The sequence below is a fragment of the Protopterus annectens genome, chromosome 13.part0 (genome assembly GCF_019279795.1).
Source record: "Protopterus annectens isolate FY-2018-M chromosome 13.part0, PAN1.0, whole genome shotgun sequence".
Taxonomy (NCBI): domain Eukaryota; kingdom Metazoa; phylum Chordata; order Ceratodontiformes; family Protopteridae; genus Protopterus; species Protopterus annectens.
This window is the reverse complement of record NC_056747.1, coordinates 1,202,905,299-1,202,929,620: the sequence shown is the minus strand read 5'-3', so window position 1 is coordinate 1,202,929,620 and position 24,322 is coordinate 1,202,905,299. Positions and strand designations below refer to the sequence as shown.

The 24,322-nt window shown below is 35.2% G+C and overlaps 1 protein-coding gene across 3 annotated transcripts in view; it reads right to left on the bottom strand.

Annotated features, from left to right (window-relative positions):
- LOC122788204 (transmembrane ascorbate-dependent reductase CYB561) overlaps positions 1 to 21,045 on the bottom strand; it is a 197,404-nt gene extending 176,359 nt beyond the window's left edge. For all 3 annotated transcript variants that reach the window (XM_044055210.1, XR_006362618.1, XR_006362619.1), the window contains exon 1: positions 20,656 to 21,045. The gene's annotated coding sequence lies outside the window, so the exon portion shown is untranslated. The remainder of the gene's footprint in view (positions 1 to 20,655) is intronic.
- Positions 21,046 to 24,322: the final 3,277 nt, after the last annotated feature.

The following is a 24,322-nucleotide window of genomic DNA, read 5'->3' as shown; positions in this document are numbered from 1 at the left end:
TTGATTAAAGGGGTAAATGTTGGTCAGGCTAATGGTTTGTGTATGATTTTATGTATTATAAACTGAATGTAGGAGAGGTTAAGAGTGAGTTGCAGCCAACTAAGGGCATGCAGAGCTTAACAGTGATGAGTAAAGGAGGATGAATTAGTAGCAAACTTAGCAGTTTTGTTGTAGCAGCTTTCAAGTTTGCTTTTATGGATGATTGTAAATTGGTTAGAGATGAGGCTCCATAGAGTAGGGAGGGCAGAAGGTAGGTTTTGGCTAGAATAATTTTTGTGGGTGTTTTTGTGGGTGTAGTCAGAAAATGCTTATTTCTGTATAGCATGCCTACTTTTTGATTGGTTTTCTAGTTATTGATTTGGATGTACAGGTCAAATTTAAGATTATCATCTATTTTGATTCCTAATAATTTGGTATGGTGAACCAATTCAACTTCAGTGCCACTTGCTGAAAAGATTTTGAAAGATACTTTGTTAGAGGTGTGAGTTTTTGGAGTAAAGAGTAGTTTTTTGAGGTTTAGTAACTGGGGTTGGGAGGGTGGCCTAATGGTTAAGGTGTTTGCCTTACAAACACAAGGTTCAGGCATTGAATCTCACAAGGGATAATTGGTTAAGCTTAAAATGGCTCGCAAGGGCAGTTAGCTTAGTACTAATCTATGAACCTATGAACCTAAGTTGGGCTTTTGTAAGCCAGGTTTCAATAGAGATGAGAGATATCTTGGAGGTGAGTTAAGGTGTTTGAAGAGCAGATGATGGTAGAGTTACCTTGAATCAGTGTGCCTTCACAAGAAGATGAATTTAGGCTATTTTTTTAAAAATATTGAATAGTAGAGTTCTGAGGATGGATCCTTGTGGAAGTCCTGTGGAAGTTGCAAAGTGTGCAGAGATGGACCCTTGCCATTTTACAGCTTGTTGCCTGTTGTCAAGGTCACTAGAGAACAATTGAATAGATGGAGATGACAAACTCAGAGTGGAAAGTTGCTTGAAGATTTAGGGTGACAGACCATGTCAACGAGTTTTGATAGATATAGAAATACTGCAAACATTACTAGAGTTGCAAGCTTTATTGATGGTGCCTGTAAATGATAGCAATGCTGTAGTCTGGCCAAAATCCATGTTACATATTGGTGATTAACTTATTTTGCAATAGTGGAGAAATTGTTGATGTATAAATCTTTCAAGGATTTTAGAGAGGGGCAACAGGATGGCTACGGGATTCTTAATTTGTAATGTCAGTGTAATTGCTTCCTTTATATAAAATGATAATATGTGCCATTTTCTATAAGTTAGGGACACAGGATTATGTAATTGACCTATTAGTAAGAATGTTGATTGGGTATGCCATTGTATCTGTAGCTAGATTTAGGTATTCAGGGGGAAGGTTGTCAGCTGAGGAGAAACAAGGTTTTAGTTTACATTAAAGCTGTTTTTATGACAGTTGTAGAAACTGGTTGAAAAGTGAGTGGAGTTGTCTATCTGTGTATCAGAGAGGTTGCAGTTAGGTGAGTTTTGTGAAGGAGATGAAGAGCTGATGATGGTAGAGTCATCTGCATATTGAATCAGTGTGCCTTCACAAGAAGATGAATATAGGTTATTTTTTTTTTTAAATATTGAATAGCAGAGGGCCATGGATGGATCTATGGAAGGAGGAAAGTATGCAGAGATGGACCCTTGCCATTTTACAGTTTGTTGTCTGTTGTAAAGGCAGGGGAAGTTAGCTGCATGAAGGGGGTGTATAAGGTGAAGTTGAGGTTAAGTTGGCTGTGCATTCTATGAAGTATGTATTGAAACAGGTAGCCGTTTGAAGAAGGGGGATGTCTGGGTATGGGCTGAAATCCTTTTTTGTACCTGGGTTGATGACAAAGGATGTGGAGGACTAGATTTTTATGGCTGTTTTTATGGCTGTCTTATAGGTGAATATATTAAGACTTTTTATCCCTATTAACTTGTTTCTTGTCTTGGTTTCACTACTGCCTGAATAGCTGCTGATTGTTGTCACTTTTATTCTTTTGACAGTTAATCCATGCTTTGTCTCTGTCTTTTCTAATGAGTTTGTATTGGTTGATGAGCCATGGGGTAAGGTTGTTTTTAATTCTTTTTAGGAGGTGGGCTAAGGTGTTAAGAATATTTAGAAATGCTGCATTGAAGTATTTAACTGCCTCATTTAAAGCGATTCTTTTTAGGATGGACCAGTTAACCACTTCCAGAGCTTCAGTGAAAGAGCTTTTATCAAATCTGTCAGCACTGAAGAAAACGTTTACATGGCCTACATATAATAAGTGAGAAAACTGCTGCCGAGAGTTAATAAACTCATAAGCATAATGAGCTCATGTCTAAAACTCTTGCCTGTTTCCCTTTGCATTCAAAAAATTCAGACACAGACATTCTAAAATTGTTTTCAGCTGATAGTTGTAGTATAACTGGCTAAGTGTTGGGCAGTGTTTTTCTTTAACCATTTGTCTTTTAAAAATGATTTTATTTTACATTTACCTGTGCAAGAGCATATCTGTCTATATATTTAAGTTTCAAACTGTGTTGCTTAATTTCTTTTAGAAACAAATGTCATTGTTCTGTCTTAAAAGATTGTGTCTTGCTGCTTATTGATGTATATGAGGGAGATTACACAGCACTTGTGAATTATAACTGTCAGTATCTGCTTTCTGAATAGAGACACTGCTTAGTCGTGTCTACTGTAAGTTAACAGTCTAGTTAGCTCATTTTAAGAGGTAAATTAATTATGTCCTGGGTATGCCATATTAGCCCATTTGGTGGTAGTATGGTAGTGTAAAACAGGAAGGAATTGTGGTATTGAAATGGGTACTATTAAAACTTTTCTTGAACTCATAATGTGTGTTTGTGTGAAGTAGTTTTACTCAAGGTATAGCTGCTTTTGGTAAGATAACACTAAAAGGCACGGGTCTGTGAGTGAAATGGATGAATTTCTGTGGAGTCTGTATTCATGGCTCTGTTCTTTAGTTGTACATTGTGAAGCATATTTGGGTGTGCCCGGCACTGGATATAGCCCCAAGGTAGCAGAGTTCATCTGTCTTATGCTGTTAAGGCTGATACATAATGTTGTTAGAGATATGGTTTATGAGACAACCTATTACAGTTCAATGTCTTCTGTTTTGACAACAACTACACATGCTGCTACCTTCAGGATGAAGTCCTGACTATGACAGAGGAAGCAGGAACTTTTGAGTGGAGAAACTGGCAGGGGTAATGTTCGAAAATGTCCCTTTCATCAGCCTGCACAGCAAGATGGAGAGGAAATGGGGTCCCCCTGTATGGCCCTATTCTTCTCAAATATTTTTTTTATTTTTCAAATACATTTGAATGAATTCCATAGTATTTATACATAACATCTTAAATAACTGTGTATACTATTTACATTAGCCTGGCACTATAACAGATCTTAATGTATACAGTTACTTTATAGGTATGTCCAATCCATTATCAGAATGTCTGATCAATTATTGTATAGTGTCAATCAACTATAAGAATTTTCCCCAAGGGTTGTTGATAAATGGCTTTGAATAAATTCTTAATTCTTTAATTTTAATTTCCAATAATGCTGCGGTCTTCAGTAGGCTGTAGAAGTCTTCCAAAGTTGGTATTGTGTTTGTATTCCATCTTCTTGTTATACACTTCCTTGAAATTGCAAGTATAGTCCATACTAGATACATGTTTGACCAATTCAAATGAGGACCTCCGTTCACATTTAATTATACTAGAGCTTTAGTTAAATAAAATGATTCATTAAATAAAGCTTGTAGAAAGATATTAATACCATTCCAAAATGGCTTAATTTTAACACAATCAAAGAAAATGTGGTTCCAATTTGCATTGTGCACTTGCTCGCATCTCAAATATATTCATTTTATGGAAGAACTAATTTTACTGATTCTGTCTGGGGTTAAGAATGCTCTGTGCAAGCATTTCCAATTAAAAACTTTCCAGTATTGTGTAAAGGATGTATATTTTATCGATAATAAGATATTTGTTTTAATATCTTCAGTTAACTGTATTGAGTGTCCTTTAGTTATATATTTCCAATATGAGGTTTTGGGTGTTGTTTTATAGTTTATCAATATTTTGTAAAATTTTGAAATACTGTTTCTCATGTCAAAGTCATTATATATGATTTCATATATGTATTTCATAAATTTAGGTATTTCTTTAAATGAAGAATTGTTAATTATTCTACTTAAATCTTGCAAATATGACAGAATACTCTGTAAAGTTAGTCAGTCCTGTTGTGGAATTTTGTATGTTGTTTTTATTACTTGCATATCTAAAACATTTAGTTCTTTGATACATTGGAGCCAACAAACAAATCCTTTCTCTTCCCAGGAATTAATAATTTCTCTATATATTTTATGTGGAAAGTTCTTTGTGACTATAAATGGTGTTAAAAGATCAAACCAGATTTTTAAATCTATATTTGCACTAATAATTTTCCTAAATGAGTCAATGTAATAATTAATCATACGAGTTTTAGTGGGTTTAGTTATGTTATATTGCATACTAATAGATAATATGTGCCATGGCAAATTGTTTTTATCTATTTGAAGTTTTTTTTTTGTAAATCAAATTCATTTATTGATATTACAGTTAGTAATTCTTTCCAATTTGAAAAGTAATTTGGACTTATCCAATCTGAGACTGTTTTAGATATTGATGCTTTTATATATGTTTCTATATCAGGAATGTTTAATCCTCCCTGTTTCCATGGTCTGATATTATGTATTAAAACTATTCTGTTTCATTTGAGAAACCATACAATTTTTATTAGGCATGAGTTTATTTCTTTAAGTATATTCCTTTCTGGTAACAGCTGTATTGCCAAGGCTATGTATAGGATCTTGAGTAGTAAAACCATTTTTATTAACTGTAGTCTATCTTCAAATGTTAATATTATTTTGTTCCATTTTTCCACAGAAATTTTAATTGTATTAATGATATTATTGTAGTTTTTTGAGACTAATTCATTATTATCCTTGCATAACTCAATTCCTAGATATTTTAAGGTAGATTCTTGTTTCCCAATGATGTGATCTCCCTTAGTCTGCAGTTCTTTTTTTTTATTTAAAAATAAAAATGTTGATTTTGATTTACTGAAATGGAGTCCTGAAGTCATGTGAAATTTGTCAATTAATATATATAATTCTTCTAATGTCTCTTTTGTATTAGATAATGTAAGTAATATGTCATCAGCAAATAGTATTACTTTAGAATTTTATTATTCCTTTGATTTTTATATTGTTATGAATTGAATCTGCCAATATTTCAATAGCCAGAGAAAATAGAATCGGTGACATGGGACATCTTTGTTTAGTGCCTTTTGTTATATGTATAGATTCAGAGGTAAAAACACCTAACTTGACATATGCTACATTATTTGTATATATATATTCTTTAGGAGATGAACAAAGGATGCAGAAAATTCAAATGTCATTAGGAGTTTGAATAAATAGTCCCAATTTAGGGAATCAAAGGCTTTCTCTATATCTAAGCCAGTTATGAGTGTTGCTTTATTTTCTTTATTAACATAATATATAAGAAAAATTATGTTTTTAATATTGTCATGTGTGTGTCTATGATATATAAATCCAGTTTGATCATTATTTATTGTTTTGGATAGTGGTACTTTCATTCTGTTAGTTAATATTGCCATAAATATCTTATAGGCATTATTTAATAATGATATAGGTCTATATGAGGTACAGAGGTTTGGGATTGGTTTTCCTTTAGGATTGATGTAATTAAGGAATATCTCCAAGAGGGTGGTATTAAAGCTTGTGAATGAATTTCTAATAGAGTTTTATGGAAGAGGGATAGTATCTTTGAAGGAAAAAGTTTATACCTAGCTGACAGGTTCAGCGCAAACTCCCCCCCACCACCAAAAGGGCAAATATCTTTCCCAGCAGAGTGCTGCCTCCCTGACATCTCAGATGCTCAGGTAAGAGCCGCCCTCTCCAAAGCAAAAAACACAGCATCAATGGGACCAGACGGTGTCCCGGGCTGTGTCCTACATGAACTCCAAGAAAAGCTAAACCCAAACATAAAACTACTGTTCAATCTCAGCCTTACTACAGGATATGTGCCCAAAGAGTGGTGTACAGCAACAGTGGTCCCTCTCCATAAAGGTGGTGCCTCAACGGATCCTGGAAACTATTGCCCCATAAGCCTGACTAGCTTGGTCTGCAAAGCTATGGAAAGGATCATCATGGACCTCATAAATAAAGATATTGGGAACCTACAGACACTGGATCCTACCCAGTTTGGCTTTGTTAAGGGCAGATCCTGCCTCTTAAACCTGGTTGATTTCTTTGAAACAGTCACCAAGGCCATTGACGAGGGGAAGGTGGTCCACACAGCCTACATGGACCTCGCAAAAGCCTTCGATACAATACCCCACTCGGGCATTATAGATAAGCTCACCAGCTTAAATATAAACCCCTATGTCACTAGATGGATTGCAAACTGGCTCAAGGACAGAACCCACATGGTTAGAATTGCTGGAGCCATGTCAGACTCCAAACCAGTTACAAGTGGTGTCCCACAAGGCTCAGTCCTGGGACCTCTCTTGTTCGGTATATATTTCTTGGAGGTATAGGCCAACATGGAAGGACTGTTGCTGACCAAGTTCGCAGATGACTGCAAACTGGGTGCCATAATCGACTCTCCAGCCGACACAAGCATCCTCCAAAAGGGCCTCATAGAAACAGACAACTGGTGCCAGAGCCATGACCTCAAGCTAAATGCCAAAAAGTGTATAGTCATCCCCTTTGGCAAAAACAAAGTGCCCACAAATTACCACATAGGTGGTAATCCATTAAGTACAGAAGACGTAATTAGGGACCTGGGGCCCAAGTTGATAGCAATCTCTCATTTGACAACCACGTGGCCAAAGTGGTTAGAAAAATATTTTATATAGCCCACCTAATCATGAAGGGATTCACATCTAGATCAGGGGAGGTCATCGTGCCTCTTTACTCATCCCTCATCAGGCCCATAATTGAGTACAATGCCCCTTTTGGGATGTACCTTACCAGACACCTGCAGCAACTGGAATGACCCCAAAAGTACCTCACCAAGAGAATCAAAGGGCTCAAACAGATGCCATATGCTGCCCGGTTAAAGAAACTCCAGCTCTACTCAGTGGCATACTGCCTGTTCAGAGGCGATCTGTGCCTGACGTATAAAGCCATGTCCAACCCAGAATTAATGGACATGCTGTACCTCAGAAAATCCAAATCCCATCGAGCTACGCGCTCGAGAGACTTGAACCTAGGCACTGAAATAAATAGGACATGCTGGAGGGACAGATTCATAACCCAGAGGCTCCCTTCACTCTGGAATAAAATCCCAGTCCAGGTTAGGCAGAGTCCCTCATTGACTTTCTTCAAGAGGAATCTTGATGAGTGGATGGGAGATCATAGGTTTACCCCCGGGTATCACTTCTGTGTCACTGTTAGACAGAGGCACAGTATACTAACCTCAAAAAAGGGCATAGCAAAATAAATTTAAAATGGGTGGCGAAAGCCAAACACATTCTGGCTAGGCTTATAAATGCCCTATGGCAGATAGCCTAGTATGAACGTATGAACCTATGAACCTATATATTTCCATAATTATGCCATCTATACCTGGAGCTTTATTATTTTTGCCCTCTTTTATTGTTCTGTAATTTCTTTATAGGATATGGGTGCTTACAGATCTAGTTTTAATTTTTCTGATTTTTTTTATATTAGAACATTTTTCATCTAGAGTTAATTGATCAATATGTATATTTTCTTTTTGGAGATGTTCCATATAGTGATTTCTATAGGCATCAAAAATGTCAACTATATCCAAGACATTTTCCCTTTCTTTTCATGGAAGATACTTTTACTGTTATTAGCTTTTGATAGTATTTTGATTCTTGTGGATAAATTATGTAGATATTTGGGAGAAGTGGCTAAGGTATTAATTTTTAGTTTTTCTAAAGCTAAACTAGTATTATGTGTTAGAATTTTGTTGTATTTATTGTTTAATAGTTCTATTTTCTTTTTCATCTCCAAATTATTTTGATTTTTTTCAGCTTTTACTGATAGAAATTTGGATTGTAGATCTAATAATTCAGAATCCCATTCTCTGATTTTTTTATACCAAGTTAGGGTTTTACCATATATGTAAGGTTTTAATGAGTCCCATATCATTATTTTATTTCTCTCTATGGTGTAATTAATATCTAAGAAGAACTGTAATTCAGATAATAACCAGGGTTATTCTAGTTTGGGTACCAAATCTGTGATCTTGATGGGAAAAAAACAAAGATTTATCTTCTTTAAATTTGAAAGTATCTACAAGATGAAATGATTCTACCCACTTGTTTAAAGCTTTTAATACAGCAGATGTATGCCCAGGTCTTTTATTTCTAGTTTCAGAAATATCAAATATACAATTAAAATCTCCTCCTAATATTAAGGTGCCTTTATAATTATTGGAAATAAAATCCAAGTGTTTTTTAACAGTTCCTGTTCCAATGCCTGGGAACCAGTATAGATTGGTTTGGGTCCATATTCTGTTATTATATTTAACTATTACTAATGCCATAAGGCCCTCTTTATCTTTATACTTATAAATTATTTCTGGGTTAATCACATTTGTTTTCTGTAAAATTGTTACCCCTTTTGTCTTTGTCTTATAAATGGATTGTGCCAGTATCATATATTCCTGAGAATTCAATTTACAATTGTCATTTGTTTTGAAATGAGTTTCTTGAAGGAAGACAATTTGTGCTTTGTTCAGTTTTAAATACTTCAGTAGATTTGATCTATTGCTAGGCTTGTTTAAGCCATTGGTATTTAAAGATAATAAAGTTAACTCCATCTTAGGTTATTTAGACTATGTATTTTTTTGTTTTATTATGACTATTAAGCATTTTCCTCTGATAACTATAACGTATATGTCTGAGCTTTTAAAGGAAATTATCAGTTTTATACTTTCAGTGTTTACCAATAAAGTAATGTTTTGGTCAGGCATACTAAATTTTTTTTTTGTGAAATAAATTTAAATTAATAAATGTTAACCAAACTAAGTTTCGCATTAACCATGGAGTGAAAATCATTACTAATCTGATGGATAAACCTAAGTCCATCAGATTATCATTCATACCTTGACAACCCAGAACATCTGAGTTCCGTAAATTGAATTATCATATGGAGAATATTTGTAATAGCAATAACCAATATTTATATTATTTTGAACAGATATAGCACTATTGTAGATTAGACAGAATTCTAATACAATATAAATATCTATTTATTGTATAAGCGATTAATATTTACATGAAAGCTAGATGACAAACAATTCAATCATAGTAAAGTAGGATATATCATATACAAAACCTCAGTAAAAGATTACACCACACAGTTATTTAACATATTCACCCTTACTGATGAAGTCTTTCAAAACGTATTACTTAATATAAATAGATGGTAATATATTTATACCTAATGTTTATAATACAATGTATTTTACTGGCTATATCAGAAGTTATATTTCATTGTTTGCCAGCATTTAAGTAATCACTTTGTTTGTTGCTAACTTACTTAAAGCATCAAGTTTGTTTTATGTGAACATTGATGAAATTTATCAGTGCATCCCTCTTCCCCCCATTTCCTACACATAAAGATTTTCATATCTATCATTTCTTATTATAAAATGACTGAAATTATAGGTTAAAAACAACAAATTCACTTATTGTGATTAATAATTACAAGTTCCCTTTCATTATTCATAAATTGTCATTTCATGGCATATACTGAACGTTTTTAGATTTAAATGGAAATATTTTGTATAATCAGCAAAGGTTAAAATGAGTGATTATTATCAATTTAATACTTTTTGTTCAGAATGTGATTGTTACATTCTGTGACATTCCTAGTTCAGGCTTCTATTGTTTCCCTTGAACAAATTTGTCAGTTTGATGTCATGTATAAAACATTAGTTACCTTGGTAACAGCTTAAGTATTATGTATGGTCAGGATGGGTTACAAAGCCACAATTCAAGTTAAAGCAATTATATGACTTGTTGTACAAATTTACTTATATGAAAAAATCATCATGCTTCCCCTTGATATTCAATATAGTGTATGTCATTTATGACAAGTTAAAACAATAGTATTATTATACACAAGCCCATGTTATTAAACTGAGTGTCTATTGTCAATTTAATACTATTTGTTCAGAATATGATTGTTACATTCTGTGACATTTCAAGTTCAGGTCTCTGTTGTTTCTCTTGAACAACTTCGTCAGTTGTAGTGTATGTCATTTATGACAAGTTAAGACAGTAGTGTCATTATACACAAGCCCATGTTATTAAATCCTGTCTTTAATATCTACATTCGGCAGACTGCTTCATCTTATATGACAATTATATATTTTATGTCTAGATTTACTAAAATCATACATTACATAACTATTGTGTGTGTGTTTTTTTGGGCTGTTGCTTAGTTATTTGAGAGACCACAAGCTGTAATGCTTATTCTTATTATTAGATCCTTCCAAGCATGTTTATATAGTCCATAGACTTAAATTATGAGACCCTTCTAGTTTCCTATTTCCATCCTTACATAAACACATATCAGTACTTCAAGCACGGGCAGCAATGCCCATCCAGTTTTGCCAGAATATCATTCACTAGTTCATGTGATGTGTTTCTAGGCTTTTCTTAAAATATCCAAACCAATATTTGTCCTGTTCCATTTTACCAGCCTGTTCTATGCAGTGGCCACTCTGCCAGTGAACCACTCAAGACACCTTCCATTTCCACAGATATTTCCACAAAGGAAATCTGATGAATCACTAGCACTTCCCGGCAACCCCAAACACCCCTAGAATCAGCTATCCCCATATGCCCAACATGTCAGAGCAAGCTCACCTCCCAGACCACTGCAAAGGGTACTGCACAAGACCAAATGCTCTTAGTCTTTAAAAATAACTCAGACTTCCACTCTTAAGTAAGTCCCTAATGTGTGTGGACCAAAAAACATTTTAAATATAGAATTGCGCTTATTATTATTATTTTTTTATCAAGAATCAACTTAATGAACTAAACGAAGTGTTGGGAGACCATCAGTATGTGTACATGTGGTTTAAAACAGCCCTTTTATTATATATATTGTTTTAAACCAAAAACTTCATTGCCAAGAATCATCTCAGAGGCTTCTCAGAGCCGTTAAGCATTATCATCACTCTGTCTCCGTTACCACAGCAACCAGGGAGCATCTGTTTCTTTTAGTGTGTCTGTGTACTGCATACCAGAGGCTCACGATGCACCTGAAGCAAAACGTCACTTCACTGCAACTTCAAGCCTAAATTCCTTCCCTTTTAATGAGGCAGCAGCCAGGAAAAGAACAGATAGAAAACAGATAAAAAAAAAAAAAAAACTCCCAACAAGCCGCCACAACAAGAGATAACACATTCTTCCATCCTTCCCACCTCTCACTCAGCAGATGTATAAACAAACTATTCTCTGCCAAAATATCCCAAATCACAGTTTTATCCACCCCCTTCCCCTGGATCCAGGCTAATACACCAAATGCCTCTTCCTAATAATAAAGCATCAGTAAACCTTGATCACAAGCCGCAACCCACAGCTTCCTGGAGACAAAAACAGCAACATACGACAGCTGCCAGACACAGCTGCATCCAATCAAACCATGTCAGGCTTAATCAAACAGCACTCAAAGCTGTGATACCTGCCATAATTGATATTAACTATATTTAGACAGAATAATGATAACATTTGTACTAAGGGCTTGCAACTATTATTTAACCAGGATATACATGACATTTCTAAATCATACTTTAACTGAAGAAGGCATTAGTCTCCACAACAGCATTTTTTTTTCAAAACACTCTACTGTTACTGCTATTATATATGATGTTAATTTGTTACATTTGAGTCTGAACTCTGATGAATGGTACCTTGTTGAATTAGTTAATTAATTACTTGAATTATTATAAGTAAAATCAATGAAAAATTAACAAGATAAGTATTCATTGAGTTCAAGTAGGGGAATAGAAACTTCTATGTTTGTATTATATGTTGCTTTGTTTGGCTTATATGTAATGTAAATAGTAACCCATCTTGACCTACCTTTGTTTGTGAAGAATGATTGGACTTTTTGAACATTCTGAATAAATCATTACTGTTTCTCAGTTGTTTAAGAAACCCTCCTTTTTTTAAATAAAAACAGATGACAAGTGATGTATCATATCAGCTGATACTTTGAGAGATGTAGTTATAAGAGTTATTTTTTGGGACAGCTATCTTGGAATCAGTTTTTTGTTTCTTCTTTCTAGCATCAGTCCAAGGATTTATTTATTTTATTCTTTTAAGAGTAGGGGCCATCCATTCCATTTCTTCTGGGATAGACACTATGTTGTTGTTTTTGATGAATATAGTAGCTTCTTCTAAGTCATTAAAGGCTCTCATCTCATTGACAAAAAGTATTTTTATCTTGGCTGGAAGGGCCAGCTGTGTTTTAATGTTGTTTTGTTTAAACAGTTTTATTATTGGCCAGACTTTTTTCCTTTGTTCTAGTATTCTGGAAGAATAATCATTGTCAAACCTTATCCGGCTTTGATTGTATTTTAAGGGTGATTTTTCTCTAAGCAGCTTTTAATATTAGTTCCTTGTCCAGAAATGAAAGAAATTTTATAACTATGGATCTAGGTGGAGTATTTGTTGAGTTAGAAGCAGGTTTCCTTAATGCTCTATGCACCCTTTCAATTCCAAATGAAAGCCCCTCTTTCAAGTCTAAAAATTCAGGAATCCAGGTTGTTAAGAATAAAATAATGTCTTTACATTCAGTGTTTTCAGGCAGACCAAAGATCCTTATGTTGTTTCTCCTTTCCCTGTTTTCTAAGTCATCTATTTTGTTAAGCAGCCATGTATTCTGAAACCGCAAGCAAAGCTGCAAACGAACAAACCACTGAAAAAGAGCAGCAACAAGTAGGAAACGTCCACAAGAAGTACGCCAAGTTACTATAAGGCACAACGACAGATCCAGAATCAACGCAAAGCACAGTAGAACAGTTTTATTTAACGTCTCACAATAAAATTACGTTTTCGTTGCCCATGCAACTTCATCAGAATGTAATCACAAAAAGAGCACATACCACACCTCTTATATAACAATTGAGAAATTGATACAAGCAGCTGATATGTTAATTAATTCATTGTTTTAGCCTTAAGAGAGTAGTAAATTTCATGAGATAAAAGTTTTATCAAAGTATGTTCCACATCATTAGATTTGTTTAAAACAATACCTAATACTTATTAAATACACTAAATGTTAAAAAATGGTACAGTTTAAAAACTTTTGCAAAATAAAAAATACAAACATTATAAATTTATTTACTTAAATCACCATGAGGTAAAATACCCCATATTGAACCATTTTTTATGGTTTATTTTGTCTAATATTAATGCCATTTTTGATTATATTAATTTGTTATATACTTAAAAACACAAATACATTTAAAACTACCCTATATTGAATCACAATGTTTCTGCTCTAAGCTTCAAATAGGGCATAATTGAAATAAGGTCATTTAGACCTGGTGCTTTGTTTGAGACTAGCAAAATTTGCCAACATGTTTCCCTGTGTGCCAGTCTAGCCTGCCATGGTCCTCCCCTGGAGCCTTTGGTCACAGATTCCAAAACATAAAACATAAAAAAGGCTGACTGACACACTAGAGTATGCTTGTAAAGTGCATTGGTGTTGATCTGTTTCTGGATATCGTATAGATGTTCGTATATGCGTCTCTTGAGCTGTCTTTCGGTCTCCTTTCCCTGTTTTCTAAGTCATCTATTTTGTTAAGCAGCCATGTATTCTGTTTAAGCAGACATTCATTTTGGAGTTCTTCCTCTTTGACTGTCCCTTCAATGTCATTTAGAGAAGTCTCTATATTTATTATTTTTGTATGTTGTTGCTGTAATAGTTCCTTAAGAGCATCAGTCTGTTTTTGAGAATTTAATTTGAGGTTTTCTAAGTCATTTTGAAAGCCATCCATCTTTAAAGATAGTTCCTGTACGGTAGATGTCATCAATTGCAGTTCTTTTTACAAAGCAGCATCTGAATGAGAATTCCTGGAGTTGTTCATATTCAGTGACTCAATATATCTCCAAGTTACTTGACAGGAAAATTTTTGTATATCTTCACCAAAACTGATATTTATGTAGTTTAGTAGTTTATCTATAGATTTCTGACATTTTAAACTTGAAAATAATAAAATTTTTCTATATTATTATACTAGTTTATGGAGCTCTCAAAATTCACTGCTCTCAGTTGGCCATCTAGGCTCCGTCCCCCTGTATGGCCCTATTCTAACAGTAAAGGAGTTTTTTTTTTCCTTTTGACCCATCCTTAATTCACACCCTCCCATAAATTGGTACTGGGTGAGGGGTGACATTCTGAAAATTGTGTGCCTGTGTCATTATGTTCACCCCATTTGCTGTAAAGAATCTCATTTTAGTTCTTCATATTTCCTGTGTGCCTGAGCAAGACCTCCAGGTCCTCTGTAACTTCTTGCACCCACTTCAAATCCTTACTAAAATCACACTTCAAAACTTGCCAGATATGCCCTTGCAACCCCCCCTCTAATACCATCCACTCCCCCCACCCACTACCTCTCTCGGCCCCCTATCAACAACCTACTCTTACCAAGCTTGGCTACTCATGTTCCCAGCTACCTACCACATAATACTAACTTCTTGTAGCAACAACTGCTAATGGCTATGTACCTCAAAAACAGATTGTATCAATTGTTCACTGATGAATCTCAACTACACTTGTAACCATGTTTAGTATATGTCACCATATTTTAAAATTGTATTATGTTCTACAGCTGTTTTACATCTGTTTTCTTCTTGTCTTGCGTCCTTAACTGGACTAATGTCTATATTTAAATGCTATGTTTTTTAACTGTATAATGCAAATAATACTTAATGTGGAGCTTTTCAACCCGGGCCTCCGCTGAAAACGGACCTGTGTCCAGTTGGACACTCCCGGTCAACAAATGTAAATAAATAAATAAATAAATAAATAAATAAATAATAATAAATAAATTAATTAAGAATGTTGCCAGGTAGGAAAATTACCATTCCTCAGAATGAGTGAGCTAACAAACAAGTCGCTTTTCCCAACCTCAGATGCCCTTGTAGCTGGCTCACTACTTAAACATGGGTTTCCTTAGTCACATTTAAAGCTACAACTCCTTCAACTGAAGACTGTAAATTGCTGAAGATATCAAGGCTATAATAAATCTGTTACACTCACCTATTTGTTTTGTTGTTGAGTTTAAGTGCATATATCTGTTATGCATCATTCAAAGCACATTCAATTACAATAAAATAAAATCAACACTGACTGTAATACCTGTTGCCACTTTTCAAAATTTCAGCTTTGGAAAACCTTCTATAGGGAATGCATTTATTCATCATTATCCACAAACTTCTACTTCAGCTATCCTCACAGAAAAAAATGTTACCTGTCCTAATAACTAACTGGTATAGATTCATAGGTTAATAGATAAGAATCAGGCAATCAGTCTGCATACCATTTCAAGCCTAGCCAATAAAAAAAAATATTCAAAATTTCCCCTTTAGTCTGAAGACAAACAATAAAATGTGAGAAGTAAAAGATCTATATGAGAAAGAACACCAACAGTCTTTCAACATGATATGCCCTGGTAAAGCAAGGCAGTGCTGTTCCAGGTGTCAACGTATACACCTGTTAGTACTAAGAGTACATAAACTGTACACTGACCTGGGTTTAAAAAAGGTACAACCATTGCTCTTCAGCACTGAACTGCCATTAAAAATAATTGTACAAAGGTACTCAAGTGAGGAGAGCATTAACCACATTAAGTGTCACTTGTGGATTACTCTGTATCACACAAAATAGAGTGACCTATACACATACACACACCTACGTATACATTTATAAAATGCAGTTTCAGCATCATGCTCTATCGCATTGTAGTACAAGGACTGCTTTTTTTCCAGTGTCAGAATATTGGCCTAATATTTAGTTTACCATAAAAGTTGTTCATTGCTACCTTATTACAACAAATGACCAAACTGTTATTTTAAGTGTAATATAATAGCAGTCATCCAAGTCAGAGTTTGCAATGCTGATTACTGACTTGTGGAAGTGGGCAGCCATTTTTTTTATAAACTTGATGACAAAACAAAGCCAGGCATGAGTCAAATCCACCACAGCTCATGACACTGACATGGATTATGCCTGTGTGTTGGTGTAGTACTGAATTCTGGTCCCACCATAGTCACATGATCATGTTTTTTTTTTTCTTCCTCAGGTTTTCTCTTGGGCAAGCATGCAGAAACAACAGCAGCAGTGTACCTCTTTTTCAGTAAGTGTTTGCTATAGCTGTTTATTATTATTTACTGTGCTTCCAGCCTTGGGGTATAATCTAACAGCCTACATCAGAACAGTAAACACAAGGATCTCCTCACAAAGAACTCTATGCCAGTTTTTCTGACGGATGATGGGCAGATGGACTTGTAAAGTTCTGTTATCCTGGGTCCATTCAGCTTACAAAGTTTGACACAACACTGTGTTGAGAGAATTCACTTGTTTTTTTTTTTTCTCTGTTGTCACTGCTAACCATAGTCCTATGCATGTGGTCTTATAACTAAGGATTCGGAGTCCAACAATGGAAATAATATTCAGCATGACTGAATTCTACCTTGGAATGCCACATGGCAAAAGGAAGTTCAGTGAAACAACCTGTCATTTACTTTTACATTTTTTGTGCTGCTGAGTCTGTGGATAAACTGGTTAAAGTAGTGCAGTGAGACATGGTATTCTTCACATTCTAAGAGCATTCTGCCGGGTGGTACATCAGTCTTCTACTCAACTTTTACATTTTGCAAGTGGTGAAGGAAACCATAATTAATGCTAGTGCTATGCACCATTGTAAATCATATATTATTCCTTACCTATGCCCTAAATTGCCAGAATTAACAGTCTGTATAAGAGAGCATGTTACACAGGATCCCGGAGTAATTTTCCTTCATGTGAGCCCAGAAATACAACTGAATCAGTTCAGATCCACATGGAACATGATTTCTGTAACCCAGCACTTCAAATAATTTGAACTAGTGAGTAATGCAGGCAGTGTATTATCCTATGATTTAGGTATATGGGGTCATAAAACATGTATGCCATAGGGAAAAACAGAAAATGTACATGTGGGAGTTTAAATCACAGCTAATTTGCAGAAATACAATATTAATAACGAGTAAAAAGTTTACAAAACACATGTATTTGTTGGACTGGTCTAAGAATTAACTTACCTTAATGTGCACCTGTCCTAAATACTGCAGGTGATATAGAAAATCTGTAGCATTCTCTCTTCTGATAGGTAGTCAGTAGTTCCTAATTTGTTTCTTATAAGAATGACTATCACGTATGTGGTCAAATTGAGTTTGCTAACCCAGCTGCCACTTTAATTCTCATTAATCCCTTATAGGAGGTGCTGTATACTGAAAGCACATATTGACACATAGAGCCAGCAGGGATGGAGACATGGAGTCAGACGTCCACAGTGAAAAATGACAAAAAGGTTCCAGGTAGTTAGACCAATGCATTGATGACTAGTACTGCTATGTTTTGTCCCTTTTCTTGACATTAATGTACTCTGAAAGAGATGATAATTCAGTGGGAGTTCATAAGCCATTATCTTTTCATCTAGTAAGACAGGAGCTGTGATAAGTTCTCCACTCAAACATGTTTTTTGAGGGGGAAATTATTTGCTGTATGTTTTTTTAGCCTAAAAAAATCAATATGGGAATAATATTTAAATCTTAAAAACTAACACAAAGAGTGATGTTCAACTAAAATGTGCCTACAACTTAAAAGAAACAATTCATGAATGCTAATTAATTTAATATTATTAGCTGATTTAAACTAAGTAACTTTTTAATTGATGTAACAAGTTTATGAAAATTCTGTAAAGGCAGTAGGCAATCATTGCATAGCAATTTATGTGAAGTCTGATAGCTAATAAATAATATCACCATTAATTATCTTTATTTATGGTGTAGTTTGTCAGCAGCAATCCTTCTGAAATATTTGATCACATGCATAATACCTGCTGGAGAAGATTAGTAATGAATGGTGGTTTGACAAGAGTGAACGTGTAACATACTTGTAACTTTGTAAAATAATTATGGTTAGATTTTTTTTTTTTTGCTACTGACATGAAAGGGAAGAAACCCAATACATGTACTTTCTTAAATAAATAAATATACACAAAACTCCAGTAAAAGTCCAGTGTTAATCCCCAAATAGTCCACATTTTTAATGCTGTCCTTTTGTATATGTATTTTCTTGATGAGTAGAATATTTTGTGGTAAGTGTTTTTTACAGATTACAAAGAAGGAAAGTAACACATTGAGGACTTAGGCTGTACATGTCTTACGCTATATACCAACCCAGGAAGCATTTTGGTTGCCAAAAAATATTTCTGTAAAACTACACAATTAGTTTACTTAAGATTTTGTTTTACTTTAGTTATCTTTTACTAAGTAAACTCATCTAGAACAAGCACTATTTTCCTTCCAGTGGCAAATCTAGCTAAAAGTCTTTTTTTAGATTTATATTACATGAAATAAAGACTGAAGGAATCCAGCTCAGAATTACAGGAAGCAGATCAGTAACAGTTTATAGGCCATGCCAGTTGCTGTACATTGCTAGATAAAGTAACGCAGTATGTCTTGTGAGTCGAGTGCTGGATGGGTGGCAACTGTGGAGGAAGGGAACAGCACTGCTGAAGCAGATCAGTAACAGTTAATAGGCCATGCCAGTTGCTGTACATTGCTAGATAAAGTAAAGCAGTATGCCTTGTGAGTCGAGTGCTGGATGGGTGGCAACTGTGGAGGAATGGAACAGCGCTGCTCTTTTAAGCTCTTCTTCTTTCTGTCTTCCAGGGAAGGGTGCAGACTAACGTTCCTAGGGGGGAGATGGACACTCTAGCCCAGGCAAAGTGATGGTAGTGGGGTGCACCACCCACTGCAGACAGTACTGGTTGTGGGATACTGGGATGCCCTACCTCTCTTCTCCATCGTGGTTATGAAGAATAAGGAGGGGTCTTAAGATCAGGCTTATGGCAGATGAGGAGGGGAAACAAATTTTGGAAAACAAGGCAGTGCACTGTTGTCACATTTCATTTCCACTTTCACTGATTTAGATTTAGAATTTTAGTATTATGAATGTCTTTTTCTGATTTTTATAATGATTATTATGTGCAATTACATCACAATGCCAGTGTATTTGCTATGTAGGTACCAGACAATGTATAATCAAAACCAAGTACTGCAGCTTAAGAAGCACCATGCTAAAGTCCATGTATCATTTATGTGTAAAAATCTAGGTCATATTTAGTAGTATATATGCCACTTCTGCTGCTTTTACCAGTCTGCTTTTTAAGCTCTTTCTTTCCTCCTCTAGTACATGCTTAAGGCATGGTTAACATCGTAACTTATTGTTTTAATTATTTGCTAACTGGCTAACTGGACAGATTATATTTTATATAATTTTCAGCCATGACCTGGGTCACAGGCTAAGGGCAAAGGTTATATGTCTTACTCAACATGCCTTAGAGAAGGGGGACAAAACTAATAATTAACCATAGAAAAGCTTTATGTGATTCTTGGATCATCCTTGACAGGATATGTTATCTTAAAAAGACCCCCCATCACACATACTTAGTTGCTGTTTTTCAACTAGTTAATATACTTTACTGGAACAATGTTATACCCTGGTAGAAAAATAATATAATATAATATAATATAATATAATATAATATAATATATTATAATATAATATAATATAATTAATATGATATGATATAATATAATATAATATAATATAATTAGTATGATATGATATATAATACAATATAATATAATATAATATAATATAATATAATATGCATTGCTCTAACTTACAAACACAGTATTAACATTCTCATCGAACCAAATTAATCCCCTCTCTCCTAGTTTCTGCCCTCCTTCACTTTTACCTTTATAAAGTCTAGGCATGAATATGCATTCCCAGTGTGTTGAGTTGCTCTTTGCTATACAAAACTAGAAAAAGTGCCAAACACATATCATGCCATGTAAAATGTTATAAAAACAGTACCAGATTACATTTACCACTAATGGTGATGTCTGTTTCTTTCTTTAATAAGGCCCATTCCCTTACTGGTCTCAAAAAGGAATGACATCTGGATCATCATGTTATGCTATTCAATTATCCAGGTGATCACAAAACATACTGATGTCTGACAAGTACAATCTGTTCTACAACTAGCATATTCCTTCCCCTGTGCTGTGAAGGCTGATTAAGGTTAAAAACAACTGAAGTTTCTTAAATCCACGATGTACTAGTATCTGCATTTTTAAAACACAAGCCATAGAAATAAAATAGACTGATCTAAACACAAAAAGGAAATATATTACAAATTCTTTACTGATTCTGGAATATTGTGAACTGCAAGACTTCTGTAATACAAGCACATAATTTCTAAATCAAAGCTTTTGGCTGAAGAACAATAAATAACTTACCCGTTGCGTTCTGGAGAGCTGCAGTGTACCTGAATGTGCAGATCTTATAGAATACACAGTGCCTGAACCACAGAGGTAGAAGGCACCTGTTACTCTGGCTTTATAAAATGGAGTAAACAAAATAAGGTATGCTGTAGGAAGCTGAAGCTTTTTGACAGTATTTTTTACAAGAGTTGGAGCAATGGCTGAGGCCTTTTTTCCAAGCAAAACAAACAGCTGGGAAGAGACGAAAGTGACACTCCCATGAAGCTACCTGTCTCAGATGAGGGCTTGTTCTTTTTATACTACAGAGCAAACTGGAGAAACAGGACCTAGCAGTTAGCAGTTGCCATGGTGATGGGAAGAGCCAGAACGTCTTATTAACGTAGCCCGCTATTTGGCTGCTGTGGCTCAAATGCTATGTACTGACGCATATCCAGGAAGTAGTCACCTATTAATTGACAGATTACAATATGACTCAGCCTGCAGTGTCTGACTGCTGACAGTTATTAAAAACAAAAGCTACAGAACAAGTAAAATGAATGCACAGATAGTGGTAACCTTACATATTAAAACTGAGAGATAACAAGCTGGCATTTTTATTTAAACTTTGGAAGTAAAATACATTTTATTTAAAGGATTTCCTCTTGAATTGCTTTTATAGTCTTTGCTCAGGGCTCACTATGATTCCAGGTAGCAGGTTCTTTCTTATCTGTCTTCTCTCTCTATCTCACTGTCTAACTTCAGCTTCAGCTGTTGTGCACTGATAAGTCCAGATGCAAACATACAATTGAGGTATGTTGCTGCTGTTCTTGATCAGTACAAACTGCATTTTCTTTTTTTATTTCTTTTTCTTTCTTTTTTAATAACTTTCTCCACAGTGAATTGCATACATATCCCATGATGCTTTGCATTATTAGTATAGCCATGCTTTCCTGCTTGATCATATGGGTAATTTGTGACAAACAGCAGTTTGCAGTTTGCTTTTACATTTTTTCTGACAGAAAGCATGCGATACCAAAGAATGGGGGATGGGCTTTCCTGCCCTACGCTAGGAAAAGCCAGAAATGTAGACGGGAAAACTTGTTGGTGTGTTCTGGTAACTGCTGATGGCTGGGATGAGTTTACAGGGAAAGAAAAAGACTCAGGGTTGAGTTAATTTGTGTTAGAGCCCGGAGTTTTCCTTTAATGTAGACATAAGTTCATGTGCTATTATTGTGAAAATGTGTATTTACATAAATAGATCATTAAACCTCTTTTTTGTGTTAGCCAGTTTCTAAAATCCCTTTACCTGATGCAGTGAATATCATTAAAGAAACAGATTCACCTGTTTGTAAATTATACACTAAGATTATCCCTTTAGTAGACATGCACTGTGAGAATACATAGGCTGTTTTTATCCTCTGAATGTACTAAGCTGACAGCCTCTTCAGCACTATTACTCACTAGGGTTGCCAGGTGTCCGGTTTTTGACCGGACTGTCCGGTTATCTGACAAATTGTCCGGTTAGAAATTTCAATCAAAACCGGACTTTTGGTTTTAAATTTTCATCACATGCGTGGCTATCAGCCTATCGGAATTGAGCTCACGGAAGCAGAAGGAAGCCAGCACAAAGGTAGTGTATGTTTCAATCTTTATTTCAGCGCGTGGCTGTCGGTGTTTGGGACAGGGCACCTGCACTTTTGGGGACAGGATGGCATTTGTCAGAAGGATGTTCAGGCTCTCCAATTTTGAGAAGAGATGCTCTAAAGAATACGCCAGGATCAGAATCCCAGTGAGATATGGCAATTGGCAGATCATCGGGGAACTGGGTGATGGTGCGGCACCCCCTCTCAGGCTTGGGCACGGATCATGCTGTGAATTATGTCTGGAAAATCGTGTTAAAGTAAGGGTTTCCTAAAGTCCAGATGTGAAGGACAGTATTGACTGGGGAGCTGAACATTTGGGTTGTGGATGTGGGGATTTAAACAGCGTGGTCAGTGCTTGTGTTTGATGCCTAGTGTTTTATGCTGTGGGTGGGGTACATTGCTGTTTGTAAAATACCGGTAGTTTCTTGGGTGGGGTGTCTCTGTCCAGTGTTTGAACTTAGAGAATGCACTTGATGCTGTATCTGGTGGATTTGTAGTTGGGGAACGAACATTGGAGGATGATAGTATTTAAATGAGATGGATGGTTAGTTGAGGATAAATTACACTAGTCGTGAGTATGTTGCAGCAGATTCATGCGGAGAGAAGGCTTATTTATTATCAGTATACATGCTGTTACCAGTCAAGAACATGTCTGGCACTTGTTACAGCATTACAGTCTTCTCTTACACAGAGTGTGTGTGATTACTGTTCTGGAAAAATATATATTTGTGATGGAATTAATAATCCAAAGTATTTTCATGATCTTTAAGCCAGGTTATTGTTTGATGACGTTAAACATTTCAGAACCAAAACAGAAACATGCCTGTTATTTACAACTTGCAATTTTGCAAACTCTGAAAATAGTCAAATAAAAAGGCATTTGAGTTTCAGTTTCTGACAGAATGACACATTCTGATATTTGTATTTACTTGGTTTTGAATTTAAGTACTTATAGAATTTAAAATAATGCTACACATAAGCAGTGGATCTCTGGGCCAGGTTATATCACGATCTTCAAGTGAGACAGCCAACAAACCTTACCAATAAGATGGGTCATATCTCAGTCTCAGATGGTGTATTTTGAAGTTTAACAGCCTGTAAGTTCTGCTATAGTTTTGGCCCATTAGGAATTGTAAAGGAGGTAGATAACTTCCTGTGCAAGACAGTTCATTTTTCAGACTTTTAAAAGTAAAAGTTTTAGCTGTTCTTCTGCCTGTAATGTGATGTGAATACTATGAAAGAGAACCAGAATTGTGTATTTGTATGTGGTGTGCAATGATAGAGTGAATGTCACAGCTGAGATTTCTTGATGAAATTATTGTATATAAGTGTGAAGCCATTTATAATTTAGCTTAGGTTTTACTGTAATTTTGTCATAAGGACTTTGATTTGATGTAGCCTGTAGTTGAAGAGGTCAGAAAAATAGAACAGCATAGGTAAGGTGATAAAGTTTTGAGGCCTGCAGTGAGTTATGGTGTGGTAAATGTGGGTCAAGCACATAATGTCTTAAGTGTTGTCACAAGGAGTTGATGGCTGACCATGTTAGAAGCATCAGCCAGATCAACAGTTAGTTACTATTCTTGTCTGGTGTCATTTGTCAGTGTTTGGAGTTCATCATTTGTTAATGGCCATACATATGTCATTGTATTTCTGCCTACATGAGACACATGCTGGTGCCTAGATAGTGTTTTGTATTTTTGGAGATATTCACATGTCTGAAAGTAGACTAATTTTTTCAAAATATTGACATGAATTGGAAGCAGGTCTGTAGTCTGTGTAGTCTGCTGTTGTGCTTGGATAGATCCTTTTTTGGGAAGGGATGGATTATTTTTATTTTATTTTAATTTGTATTTTACATTTGAAGTCTGACTGACCCAAAAATATCTCATTTTCAGTGGCGGCCCTGGGAGAAAAGCTCTGTTGACAAAAATAATTTTTATCAAGAGTAATACATTATATACACTAAGTAACATGTATTACTGTCTTGCAATTCTGCCTTGCATGTCGCCAACTAACTAATATAATCTTTTCTGGTTTTTCATCTTTTATGGGGAAGGGGA